Consider the following 13462-nt stretch of genomic DNA (forward strand, 5'->3'; position numbering starts at 1 on the left):
GACGTGTGTGTGTGTGTGTGCCCCATCGTATCACCGCAATAACAACACCAGCAGCTGGCATTCACCCAGCGCCCTTCAGGTGGGGTAACGTCCCAGAGCGCTTGGCGGAGTCCGAAACCGAGCCAGGGGTTGAGAGAGGCGACTGTAATAATCAAAGAGGAAGGTCTTTAGGCGGGATTTGAAGGTGGGTAGGGAGGGAGGGAGAGAGTTCCTACATTTCGGAGCATAGTGGCTGAAGGCACGGCCGCCAATGAGGGAGAGGGACAAACAGTTGGCCGGAGCCAGGCTGTGTCTCACTGAAACAGGGACCCGAGCAAAGGGCAGCGAGTGTAACACTTGTCCTCATTAGTTGCGCTGCTGTAATTAAGTGGGCCGCTGACTAAGCTCATCAAAAGTGCTGGCTCAGTCCTTCCTGCGCTCCTCACTAACTGTAATTGATTGGGTGCATTTTTCGAGACTGTGTAGAGAGTTTTTTTTTCACTTTCCACCGCTCTCACTCCTTCCCTTCACACATGACATTTTTATAATAATAATAATAATAATCCTTGCATTTGATTCAGCGCCTTATCAAGTCGTTGGGATGTCTCAAAGCGCTTCACAGAATATCCTGTAAAGTGTAGTGACTGTGTATTTTGCGGCAGCAGCCAACTTGTTGCTCTCAGCCACTCTTTTCTCCCCAATCCATAAATTACCGCATTAATAATCCTTTAATTTGACACAGCGCCTTATCACATCGTTGAGACGTCTCAAAGAGCTTCACAGAAATACTGTAAATTGGATTGACCGTGTGTTTTGTGGGTAAAATGTGGCAGCCTGTTTTAAAATTCAGTCATTCATTTCATAGCTGTTTGTGGGCCATTGCTATATGCAAAATTGACTAATATATTTGTCTACAAAACACACAGTCACTGCATTTTACAATCAATCCTGTGAAGCACTTTGAGAGGTCCTCCTGATGTTCAAGTTACTATATTAAATGTATTTTTAATAAAGGTAATAGCAGGAATGTACTTTCTGTTGCTTGAGGTCTCTCAGAAGACATTGAATTAGTTTGAACGAACTCAATCCCTTTAACTTTCCTCCTGTTTGCCTGTCTTCAAATCACACCTGCAGACGTTCTTCTTCGATCGGGCCTGTGAAGGGCGCTATATAGATTGTTCTAAAAACAACAACAAATTGCATTTATATCACATTTATTTCATGTTTCCCAAGGCGCTGAACAGTGAAGGGTTTGCACCCAAGCTGGGGGCTGGAATTAAGATGACGTAAGTTGTATTTCCAGACCAATTACCTCTCAATCAAATTGTCTTCTCTGCCTTTCCCCACCTAGTGTTAGTGGCGACTTATTTCTTTACCCACAGGACAATTAAGTTACCAGGAAGTGTGGTATGGAGCTAAAAGTCTGAATTGATTTAAGACGCTGCTCGTTGCTGTAATGGCAAGGCAATGGAGTTCTAGGCTAAGAGCCTTCTTTGTCTGTATTTCTCTCGTGATCTTTACAGCTTTGTCAATGCTGCCCCACCTTGCTACAACTTGAACATGACAACTGACTAAGGAAGTTGGCCTCCCCCACCCTCCGCCTCGCCCCTCCCTTTGTCTCCTTCAAGGACCCTCTCAAGACTTTCCTCTTTGACCGTGCCTTCGATCATCTTCCCTACTGCACCCCACTTGGCCCTCCCCACTTCTTGACTCCAGCCCACAGCTCAGGTGGAAACCCTAACCTGTCCAGCCCCTTGGGGATGTCCTGCCCACATGAAAGTTGCCGTGTAAAAGCAATTTGTTATTGTTGTTGTCATCCCTCTTTGAACAATGGACGATCTTGATCTCAGTAACCCTACGGTACGAGCAGCTCGAATGTCTTGCAATCCTGGAGGGTTATCTGCCTCTGTGCAGAACTGTTGTTTGTTTACGTTAGCCTTGAAGAGTAACTGCACTCTCCTGAACCGTAATCCTCGAATAGTGGGAAACGTAATCTTGACTGATACGACTTACGTGAGTCTTACATGTGCGCTGACTGGCTGTGTATAATTACGCAGGCGCAGTGTAGGTTATTGATTAAATCAGATTTTATACAATTTCTACAGTTTGCCTAGTTTTGCCCGCAGCTCGGACTTTGCGTAAGCCATATTGAATGGTATGGTCCCGACTGATACGGTTTACGTGAGTCTTACTGTGCAGCGCATTCACGTGAAGACATCTCAAAGCACTTCCCAGGAGACTCAGAAAATGTGTAGTGACTGTGTTTACTGTGGGCAAACTCCAACACTTTTAACTTTTCATAATAATAATCCTTGCATTTGATGCAGCGCCTTCTCACTTCTCCTAGACGTCTCAAAGCGCTTCATGGGGCACACTGTGAAGTGTAGTGACTGTGTATAATCGCCGTGTAAGTGTGTGTTTGATGGGGCGTTTGCTCAGAACACTCTCCGGATTTGCCTCCAAATTAATAATTTTCCTGAAGCGTGGTAGTCAAGTGCAGGCGTTTGTAACTAATTTCCTCAACAAGACGTGTACTTCATCCTCTTTAGGGCTCTGCTGATTGTTTTATTTTCTGACTGAGTGGTGCATTCAGTAATTGAACGATAAATCTTTTCGGATACATTAAACAGTAGGCTTCCATCCAACTTGGCTGCAGATGGGTGATCCTGAGGTTTACTCTGTGCTGGTGCGGCTCTGATGGTGGCAGTAAAATTATTGCCCACTGCGACATTGAGCCGTATGGACCGGGAAGATCCCGGGTTTAATGACCTTTGGTCTGCTGGCCAACACACTGGTCATCCTCAAATATCTGCTACAGTTTCCCCCTCATCATGGCTGTCCAGTGAGCCCCTGCTGGCTTCCCTAATGGCTTGTGCACCTTGATTATAATAATAATAATCCTTGCAATTGTTATAACGCCTTATCATGTCGTTGAGAAGTGTCAAAGAGCTTCACAGAGTGTGTCTGTGTGTGCATGAGTGTGTGTAGGTGAGTACAACATATCTCCACCTATTAAAACTTCACCAACCTGTCTACTCTCTCCGCTCTGCAGGTACTGGCCTGTTTCACATCCCCCGTCCTCTCTGCTCCACTATCAGTGGTCAGACCTTCAGCCTCTTTGTCCCCACCCTCTGGAGCTCCATCCCGGAGCCCCTCCACCTCACCCCCCACCTCCCTTACCTCCTTCAAGGCCCATCTCAAGCTCTTGGTTTCCCACCGTGTCTTCGGTCATCTTCCCTCCTCCACCTCCCTTGCCCTCCAACTCTCTCTGATCCCAACCCACAGCTTGGGTGCAAACCCCTCATTGTCCAACGCCTTGGGACGTCCTCCCTGTGTGAAAGTAGCTATATAAATGCAATTTGTTGTTGTCTATCTATTGCTTGGCAACCTACCCTGTAGGAGTCCTCTAGCTCGGTGGTTAGAGCATTTGCCTCACAAGCGAGAGGACCTGGGTTTGATTCCCGGGCAGGGCGAAATGTTGGGCAAGTTTCCTTACACCACACGCCTCTGTTTGCCTAGTAGCAAGTAGGAACCCCGTTGTTAGTCGATTAGTGGATCACCTTTCTGGAGGTAATAATACCTTCAAGAAAAATATTAGTAATTATAAATCGATCACTCAATCCCCACGACTGTTTGTGGGACGCTGCTGTGCGCAATTGGCTGCTGTGTTTCACCCACAAAACATACAGTTAATTCACTCTACAGTATATTCTGTGAAGCGCTTTGAGACGTCTCGAAAACATGATAAGGATTATTATTATTATTACCCTGACACTGAACCTCTCCTAGACATTAGTAATATGAAGGATCGTATGTAAATGCAAACTCTGGCTGGTATTGTCTCCACTTTCCAACCTTGGCGCCCTGCGGATTGAGCTAATCCTCTCACCTGGGTTTCCCAACGCTGACAGCAAATATCCACATTACTAATTTGATTCCTCTGATGTAACATGTAGGATTAGTAAAAAAGCGAGACATTTTACAGCGGGTTTAGTTACTCAGCAGTTACAACCCAAGCCCAGAACCGCACTGATTTTCATTTGAAAGTAGGAGAAAGCGATTGAGTGGCATGAATAATGCAGACACAGGCAGGTTATTTTATGTGAACCCTGGGCACTGATCCAGAGGACAGAAACACAAATTAACAAGCCTCAAGCGGAGCTGGAGATGAGAAGCGGTGGCTGTGGAGAAGTGTGAGAGAGGGAGGCTTTCATAAAGCAGTTAATGATGTAGTGATTAACGGCCTTTATTTTTCACAACAAAAAAAGAGTTGGATGAAAATGTGGTTCTAAATGGGATTGAGGGGGTGTAGAATAAATGGAGGTTCTTGATGCAAATCTGTGTGTAATCTACTTCCCTGATCTACAGGACCCATGGAAATGTCATGGTAACTTCATGGGTGAATTAATAATAATATTAAGGATCCTTGCATTTGATACAGCTCCTTATCATGTCGTTGTGACGTCTCAAAGCACTTTACAGAATATACTTAGAGTGAATTGAATTTTTTGAGTGAAATATAGCAGCCAATTGCGTACAGCAGTGTCCCACAAACTGTCGTGGATTGAGTGACCCAATTATTATTTAATATTTCTTGGGAGTGTAAACAGAGGCGTGTGGAGTAAGGAAACTTGCCCAACATTTCTCCCTGCCCAGGAATCAAACTGGGAATCAAGGAAGATGACAGCAAGAGAAATACAATATAATGTATCCTGCCAGTGGTGAGATGACCAAACCAGGTCCTAAAGGTTTCCAATATGTTTCTAGATGGCTTGACCCCCTGTGGTATCGGTTGTGCCTCCACTTAGAGAAGTGTGAAAAAAAACCCTGACTATCCAGCACCTTGGGACATCCTCCCGATGTGACAGGCACTGTACAAGTTCTTGGTGGTGGTGTTGTTGAGATGGTCGATGGCTCAGTCACTGATGGTGAGAGATGTAAGAATCTCCTTATCCTATTGGGAGATAGAGGGGGATTAGTCCTGGCCAACAGGTAAATCAGTCACGGCTATTTGTGGGACCATTTTACAGGATATACTGTAAAGTGAATTTTTCGGGTGAAACGCGGCAGCCAATTGCACACAGAAGTCTCCCACAAACAGTCGTGGATTTGGGGAACAAATTATTACTTTTTGAAACATTTGATGCGATCAGCACTGTAAAAATGATGTACTTTCTTTTAAACTGATTGAAAGTGACCTTAGTAGATGAACAGGGTGTAAACATGTCACCAATACACAGATTTTGTCCTCGTCGAGAGAATGGGCTCGGAGGAAATTTTGTGACATTCAGAGATAATTTTAAAAAACCTCTTAAGTTATTTTAAATGTTTCCTGTTCTGTGTGTCGGAAAAAGGTGTTAGCCAATCCAGCAGCTAATCGGGTGGGTTAAATGTGCTGTAAATCAGAACCTGTTGAAATTAATGTAATAGGGAAGTGCGTAATTGTCAGATTGAAACCTTCTAATGTGCTGAGCTCCTATTAACATTTGAATTAATAGAAAACGGTATTAATAATTAATACGTCCGAGATTGACCCTTACAGGACCAGAGTGAAATAAGAGGTTAGGTAAAAATAGACAGCTTGAAGAAGGAATAATGTATAAAACCTTTGACCACAGGAAGCGTGTTGTCCTGTCAGTCTATAGGCACGGAGCACACCTTTGGGTCCTTACATTCAAATGCCTTCTCTCCATAGACGCTGCCTGACCTGCTGAGTGTTCCCAGTGATTTCTGGTTTTATTTGGTTTTGTGGGCGAATGCGGCGCAATTGGCTGCCGCGTTCGCCCACAAATATACAGTCAATTCACTTTACAGTGTGTTCTGTGAAGCGCTTTGGGACGTCCTCCCGACGTGAAAAGCGCTATATCAAATGCAAGGATTATTATTATTATTATTATTATTTCAGATTTCCAGCATCTGGAGTATTTTGCTCATTGACAAACGAACCATCTGGTTTAGTTTCTGAGCTGCACGGAGCTGTGGCTCTCACACTTTTTGAGGGTGGAACGGGGAGGAAATCAACACTGACCAATGCCTTGGTATTCGTCGTGGTCACTACCCCTTGCTGTGAGGATATTGCTGTAATAAAGGTCACAGCGATCTCTCTTTAACAATCTGAAGCCTGTAGAAGCCGTTCTGATGCCAGTCAGCCTCGGGCAAGTCAAATTCTATCCAATTATGCTTCACTGAAAACATTGGCTTCTCGAGAAATCCTCTTAAAGGTGCACACTGCCTTCAGGCGCACAGTTTATTTTTTTCCCCCATGTGTTGGGAGCGGAGAGGATGAATTTTATTAGCTTCTGTGAAGAGCGAGGTGAGGATAAAGACCTGGAGGAGAAGCCTTGATGTTCCACAGCATCTTTCGTCTCATAAATAATCCTGGAATTTGCTACTCATTACCTTCTCATGAGAGGAGGGGTTCTGAAAATGCCTCACGGAATTCACTGCAAAGTGCAGTGGACTCTGTTTTGCAGGTCAACGCAACAGCCAGTTTGTTGATCAGTTTGATTTGGAGGATTGTTGGCCAGGACACCGAGAGAGAGAGAGAGAGAGAAAATCTCCCTTCTCTTTTTCAAATAGCACCGTGGGATCTTTAGCGTCCTCCTGAACAGGCAGACAATCAGTTTAATGACCCATCCAGAGGACAACATCTCCAACAATGCAACGCTCTCCCTCTCTCCTGCACCGGAGGATCAGCCTAGACTGTGAGCTCAACGTCTTGCGGGTGGAGCTTGAACCCACAATCTCTTGACTCCCAGGTGAGAGTGTTACTGACTGAGCCAGGCTGACACCTAAATGGAGTAACAATTGCGGAATGAACTTGTACATTTTGCTGTTCAAACCATCCCAGACTCCCAACTGGAAGTGTAATTCGAGTGATCTGTTTGGCACTTGTTTGCCCGGGTAATGATGCACAGCGAGATCCCAGCAATATCTCGTTCATCTCGGTAATTAAGAGTCGACTTTGAACAGATGCTTCCTATTTGGCAACTGGCTCTGCAGCTGATGGCTATATTTGCTTCAGAGGATGTTTGCGAGGAGAGCGAGCGAGGGAGGGAGGGAAGGAGGGAGGGAAGGAGGGAGGGAGCGAGCGAGGGAACGGTCACAATCCTCACCAGGTTTGAGACGGATTTTGTTTCAAACATCTGAGGGAGGGAGAAATCCTAACTTCCTGCCGTTTGCTATTATAATCCTTGTGTTTGATGCAGCGCCTTTCACAACAGGAAGAGGCCTTTAGGCTTGAGAGAAACTTGCTGTAAAGCGGCATCTCTCTAGCGAGCACCTCCTGTGTAGCCTTAGGATGAGACGTTAAACAAAGGTCACATCCGCCTGTTCAGGTGCTTTGAGTTCCTCAGTCTCTAGACTCTGAAGCCAGTTGGGTCGAGTTGGGCAGCAATGAGATTCGCTTCAATAATCTTTCCATTCGATACAGTGAAATCCTCGCGACGTCTTCAATGCTTCACAGGATTTACTGTAAAGTCTGTTTATTGCAAAAACATTTACATACAAATCAATACAAATTTACATCCATGCAACGCCTTTCACTTCGGGAGGATATCGCAAGGTGCTGAGCAATCTGGTTGAGGGTGGGTGAGGGGGTTGGAGGGCGAAAGGAGGTGAGAGCCAAGGGATGTGATAGGGGGCGAGGGAATTGGGGGGGGGGTCGTGAGGGAGTGGAGGGGGAAAGGGGTTTGGGGGGCAAGGGTGTGGGGGAGTGAGGGAGTGGAGGTGTGAGGGAGTGGGGGGAATGAGGGAATAGGGGGTTCGAGGGAACGGGGGAGTCGAGCGAATGGGGATGGCAAGGGAATGGTGGGGTGGGAGAGGGCGTGAGGGGACGAACGAATGGAAGGGGTGAAGGAGTGGAGTGGGGGGAGAGCGAGGGAGTGGGGGGAGAGCGAGAGAGTGGGGGGGAGAGCGAGGGAGTGGGGAGATGAGGGTTGAGGTGGAACTTGTAGGAGATGAGGAAGGTTCCAGAAGGTGGAGCTGGAGGTACCATGGCATGGATTTCCAGAGAGAGAGAGAGAGAGTGGGGGCAGATACACTGACTGCTGATGATGGGGGCAGACACACGGGAATGTGATGCAGGCCAGTGTCCACTGACTAGAGGGACTGGCTGCGTTGGTTAGGTGTCGTTGAGACGTCTCAAAGCGCTTCACAGGATGTACCGTAAAGTGGAGTGACTGTGTATTTTGTGGGCCGGAGTAACAGCCAATTTGGTTTAAAGTCTCGTCCAAAGGACAGCACCTGCAACAATGTCACCCCCCAGCACTGATTGGAGAGTCAGCTGAGACTTTATGCTACCAGGAGAAACTCCCTTTACTCTCCCGATGGTGTCACAGGATCTTTAACGTCCACTGAGCTGAACTGACAGACTGCATCAGTTTAGCAAAAGTATTGGCTGAGTTTAAATCACGCAGTTACAAGTGGGTCAGCCGGGTATAGCAATCACCACAACAATACAGTCTGGTTTACGCTATTGATGAAACCTTCCGACTCGGAAGCGCTGCTGTGAAGCGCTTTGAGACATCTCGAAGACGTGATAAGGCGCTATATCAAATGCAAGGATTGTTATTGTTATTATTATTATTTATCTCTCCCTTTTACACTTCCCAATCGCACCTTCCTGGAGTGTCCGTCTCAGCACAGGGCGTTGCGTTTACACAAGGCGTCATGAAAGGTCTCTGCTCCTCAGTTACTGGAGGTGATGGTAAACCGTTGGCTTGTTCGATCAGCTTGACGTCTGAGCTAATCTTCAACTCCAGGAGCCTACGCTTCAGATTGCGACTTGATACCAAAGAAGTGGTTAGAAAATTGCATGGCCTCCTCCAACACATTTATTGACTGGAACCTTGTTAATAACAAGAGGGGATCGATACCCTTTGCTGTTGCCTGGGGGCACGGATTAGTCAATATCTCAAGTGATGGCAGGGAACCGGCTTACAGACTGAAGTATCATTCATTTGGTCAACTCCCATGTGCTTTAGTTTCCCCTCTCACAGTCACTGACCTGACAAGGCACGGTAGTATTCTCCTCCCCCACCCAAATGCTATTTCCTGCATCCGTGCAGCATGCACAAAGTTATGTTAGCGGGGATCTGACGAGCTTGAAGTTGTCCATTTTAGCTTCATGCCCCCCAAAAAAGCGGGGTCATCTGGTTATCCCCAATTACGCTTCCTGCTTTGGCTGGCAACTCCAGCCAACCCAGGATGTCCACCCGATGTGAAAGGCGCTATTATAAATGTAAATTTGATCAATGATGTTGGTTTGAGCTCAGTGAAACTGGTTGTTTCACCTCCTAATAGGATTCCCATCGTCCGGTTCCACTGTACGCGTCAAACTCTTTGGAGATCGAGTGCGACCAAGTCACTCACTTACTTGCTGACCAGAAACAACATACAGTGGGGTGTGGGCACCCTCAGCCCATTCCAAATTAATAGGAGAAGCTTGGCATACATTGAGTGTTAATTCTATATCCCAGATTTCTATAGTTTCTAACAGGGATTTGATTTATTAAGTAACAATGGTAATGGGGCACATCATTGGCTCCCAGCACTGGAGCATTCACACAAAGGCTTTTTTTTGCCGCTAAAACTCTGTTCTCCTCTCTTGAATCCTCTGGAAATAGTCAATAATATTCCTTGCATTTTGTAAAGCACCTGAGGCATTTGCCTACAAATTTATAGGAACATAGGAGTTAGGAGCAGGAGAAGGCCATTTGGCCCCTCGAGCCTGTCACTGTGGGTTGGCACAGACACGATGGGCCAAATGGTCTCCTTCTGCGCTGTATGATTCTGTGGCTACACTACACAGTATATCTTGCAAAGTGCTTTGAGACATCTCGATGTGCTCTCGTGGTGTTCCAGGGATCATTGACTGAGGGGTCCTGCTTTCTCTCTTGTGAATAAAGCTATGAAACCCAGACCAAATAGAAGCATGGAGTGGGTATAAATAGGAGCAGAACCCATGTTGTATTTGCTGAGCGCGTGCTGGCTGAGAGGACTGTCATACTCAAGTACCCAATGGATGTTTTCACTTCTGCTTCAGTGAAGTGTCCTCTTCTGGACAGCAAAGGAAGAGCCCTTCAACAAAGAGTTTTCTTCCTACAGAAAGCATCACTTGAAAACTGAAGGAAAATTGATCTTTAAGGGAAGGATGCCTCCGCAATGACTGGCACCTTCCCTTGACCTCTGCTCTCAGCCTGGAAAGAAATGGGGGTGAGACTGGGAGTGGAGGAGTTCAGGAACTTGTTTATGCCACATGTCAGTGGGCTACTCTGCTATCTGTCAGGCCTGGGTTTCTGTGCAGTCCAAATGAATGGGTGAAAGCTAAGCACTCCCAGTCGTTTGGCTGTAAACATCAGATTTTCCCCCACAAAATATACAGTCAACCCACTTTGTACTATATTCTGTGAAGCGCTTTGAGATGATGTGATAAGGTGCTATGTCAAATGTAAGGATTATTATTATTTTTAATCAAAATATATATATTTGTTGATGTATATTTATGTTTGTCTCAGACACTATCCCTCTGTACATTTCTACAGCGTCGCCCTGTATGTTTGCATGGTTACATACGTTTATTCACAGTTTTGGGTGCCCTTGTGGATTACCTGATGAGCGCACCCCAATGTCGCCCTCTCACGATGGGGACCCTGGCTCATGGCCATGATAAATAAATAATAATAATAATAATTATTATATTATAGCAGCTGAGCTCAGAGCTCCTCTTCTGAAGGGAGTAACAAATGGTCCTTATGTCTTACAAGAGCTTTATCACATCAGCTACCATGTACAGTCACTACACTGTGGCTGTCATGTGAATGAAGAGCCTATGTGTGATGCTGCATTTACTTTAAGACTCCTGAATGCGCTTCACAGGGTTTACTGTGACGTGTAGTGACTGTATTTTTGGTGAATTCTAGTGGGGCCTTTTGGACTAACTTACTTGTTGGGTTAAATTGCCTTCAACACCCCTAAACCCACTTGGGTTCATCTGTTGAACGTTCTGAAACCCTGTGTTCGAATCCCAACCCCTCGTCTCCTTTTGTTATCCAGGCGTTGATTCTAATTGTCTTTTGCTGCTGGAAGAGAGAGGTTGCTGTGGAGGGACAGCCAGTGGCACCCTGCACGCTGTCGATGGAAAGCTACATCCAAGCTTGGTGTGTGCCCGGGGACTGAGAGCTGATTGACACGTCAGGTGAGAACCAACTTTTATATCGATATCTCTGTTAAACACACAACAGCGAGGCTCGGTGATGCGTTCTCCATCTCCCCAATAGCCTCTTTACAATCATATTAACATCTTAACTGTCTCAACATGGCTGACTGGCTCAAAGTAATCTCTCCCGTGTTTATTCATGGGGGTCAAATGCCCACATTCTGTTCACCATTGAGCACAGATATTTCTTTCTGTCTAGTTATTTGTTGCAAAATCCTTCAGACTATAGATACACGTCACCTTTTCCTATCCGCTTTTCTCGTTCCTTCCTCTGATGACCCACACACAGGCTTCTGATACCTGTTAGCTTAACCTTCTCCATTTCTCTGTTGAACCTCCTGGAGCTCATTGCCTTCCACAGAAGTCTGCCTACCCAAAACACAAACAAAATACACTGGCCTCCAACTCCAGAAGGATGTGGGTTCAAGCCCCACATCAAGACTTCAGCTCCCAGTTTAAGCTGACAGTCAGTACAATTCCGGGCAACCTCCGCTCGACTGATTCCATCCTCCTGCTTGTCCCTCTGTTCCACCATCAGCCACCACACCTCGAAACTCTGAAACACTCTTCCTCTCTCCCTCCGCCTTGCCCCTTCCTTCCCCATCGTCAAGTCTCGCCTGGAGACCTTTCTCTTTGACCGTGCCAACGGTCACCTCCCCCTTCCCCCCCGGCTCGGAGTCGTGCTCCGCCACTGCCAAGCGCTCTGGGACGCTACCCTGCATGAGGGCAGCTGTGTAAATGCAAGTTGGCATTGTCGTCGTATGGTTGGAGGTGCTGTTCTTCGAATGACAAGTGTGAATAGCCACGTTTTTAACAGTAAGTGTTGTACAGTATCTGTCTGTTCAGGTGAAAGTGAGAGGGATCCGATGGCATAGCGAGTGACCTGGCAGAGAAACTGAGTCGTGTAAGACAATGGAGGAAACTACCCCAAATATCCTGGCTGGTTTTGCTGCTGTGGTGGACGCTCAATCCCACTGTTCGGCTTGACCAGGCACGAGAAATGTTTCGCGCAAACAAAAAGGGGTGGTTCATCTCCTGGTCAACTGATGTCAGCATCTACGGATGAATTGCATGACTCAGTCACCCAGTTAACGGTGGGCGTGCGGACACGGTTTTAACGATGTCTCAACACCTCCCATTGCTCACCCTTCTCCAGTGTAGTGACTGTGTATTTAAGAGGAGTTGGTTCCCAGAGAAAGCAGGACTCGGATCAGTGAGACTGAAAAGAGTCTGAGGTATTAACCTGATGTTATGGAAAGAGCTTGCGTTCTTAGAGCACCTGTATTGTGTCAAAACCGTTCAAGGCACATTGAATAACTGTTGGCGTAGTGACTGTTTTAGCAGGTAAATGTCGTACGGTCCTAGATATGTGAATGAGCAATTATTCCGGAGGATTCTTGGCTTGGACGCGAGGAGAAATTCCCTTCTCTTTTCCGAACACCGTTGCTGGAAATTCCATCCGGGTCTAGATTTACTCTTTGTACTTTTCGTAGGATTCTAAAATGTGCAGAATTGGGGAAAGTGTTGAATTCAGTCTTAAATTTAAAATTGTTTTTTCTGCCATCCTTAAATTTTTTTTATGGAAAACAGCTTCAAGATTTAAGGTGGGAGTCCTTCAGCACTCGCCTCGCAAGCGAGAGGCCCCGGGTTCGCTTCCCGGGCCGGGCAAAACGTTAGGCAAGTTTCCTTACCCACGTGGTCGTTAGTCAATTGGTGGATTGTTTTCCGAGGGGAATATTCGCTCCAAAAAAAATATTTAAAAAAAATGTGGTCACTTAATTCAATACTGTTTGAGGGACACTGCCGTGCGCAATTGGCTGACCCGTCTCTCAAATGCCTGGAGACCTCTCAACGAAATGCTAAGGCGCTATAATAGATTCCTGCCTATCCAAAGACTTGGTACGTTCCACAGACGTGCTAATTGCCCTTCTGTGCGGTGACATTGAAAAGGTCTCAGGGCCACTATGTTCCATCCAGTGTTCATTATCTCCAAGTATACGTCTTGTTGTCACCATCAATCCCCTTTCTAACGAGCTTTCCAACCAGCTTCTTTTAAGAGTGTTAATTGACGTGCCATCAACTGGCTTCACCGCGTATCTCCAACTCTGTGGGGGAATTCTTTCTCATCTAATAATATCTTGCTCGAGGCCTGTTAATTTGTACTCTGGTTCAGTACATTTTAAATACCCTCTTTACATCTGCTCTGTGCATTGCTCTCAGCTTTGAACACTTGAATCACTCCTTTTCTCCAATGACAGCTTGAGG

General features: G+C 46.2%; 1 protein-coding gene across 2 annotated transcripts in view; it reads left to right on the forward strand.

The window, feature by feature from the left end:
* Nucleotides 1–13462, forward strand: part of LOC103186664 (RNA-binding Raly-like protein) — a 215206-nt gene that overhangs the window by 34133 nt on the left and 167611 nt on the right. The window contains exon 2 of one of the 2 annotated variants that reach the window (XM_042340296.1): nt 11035–11176. The gene's annotated coding sequence lies outside the window, so the exon portion shown is untranslated. Of the gene's footprint in view, nt 1–11034; nt 11177–13462 lie in introns of those variants that run through there. The other variant, XM_042340295.1, reaches the window with a different exon arrangement.

Source organism: Callorhinchus milii, unplaced genomic scaffold, assembly GCF_018977255.1.
Source record: "Callorhinchus milii isolate IMCB2004 unplaced genomic scaffold, IMCB_Cmil_1.0 Scaffold14, whole genome shotgun sequence".
NCBI lineage: Eukaryota > Metazoa > Chordata > Chondrichthyes > Chimaeriformes > Callorhinchidae > Callorhinchus > Callorhinchus milii.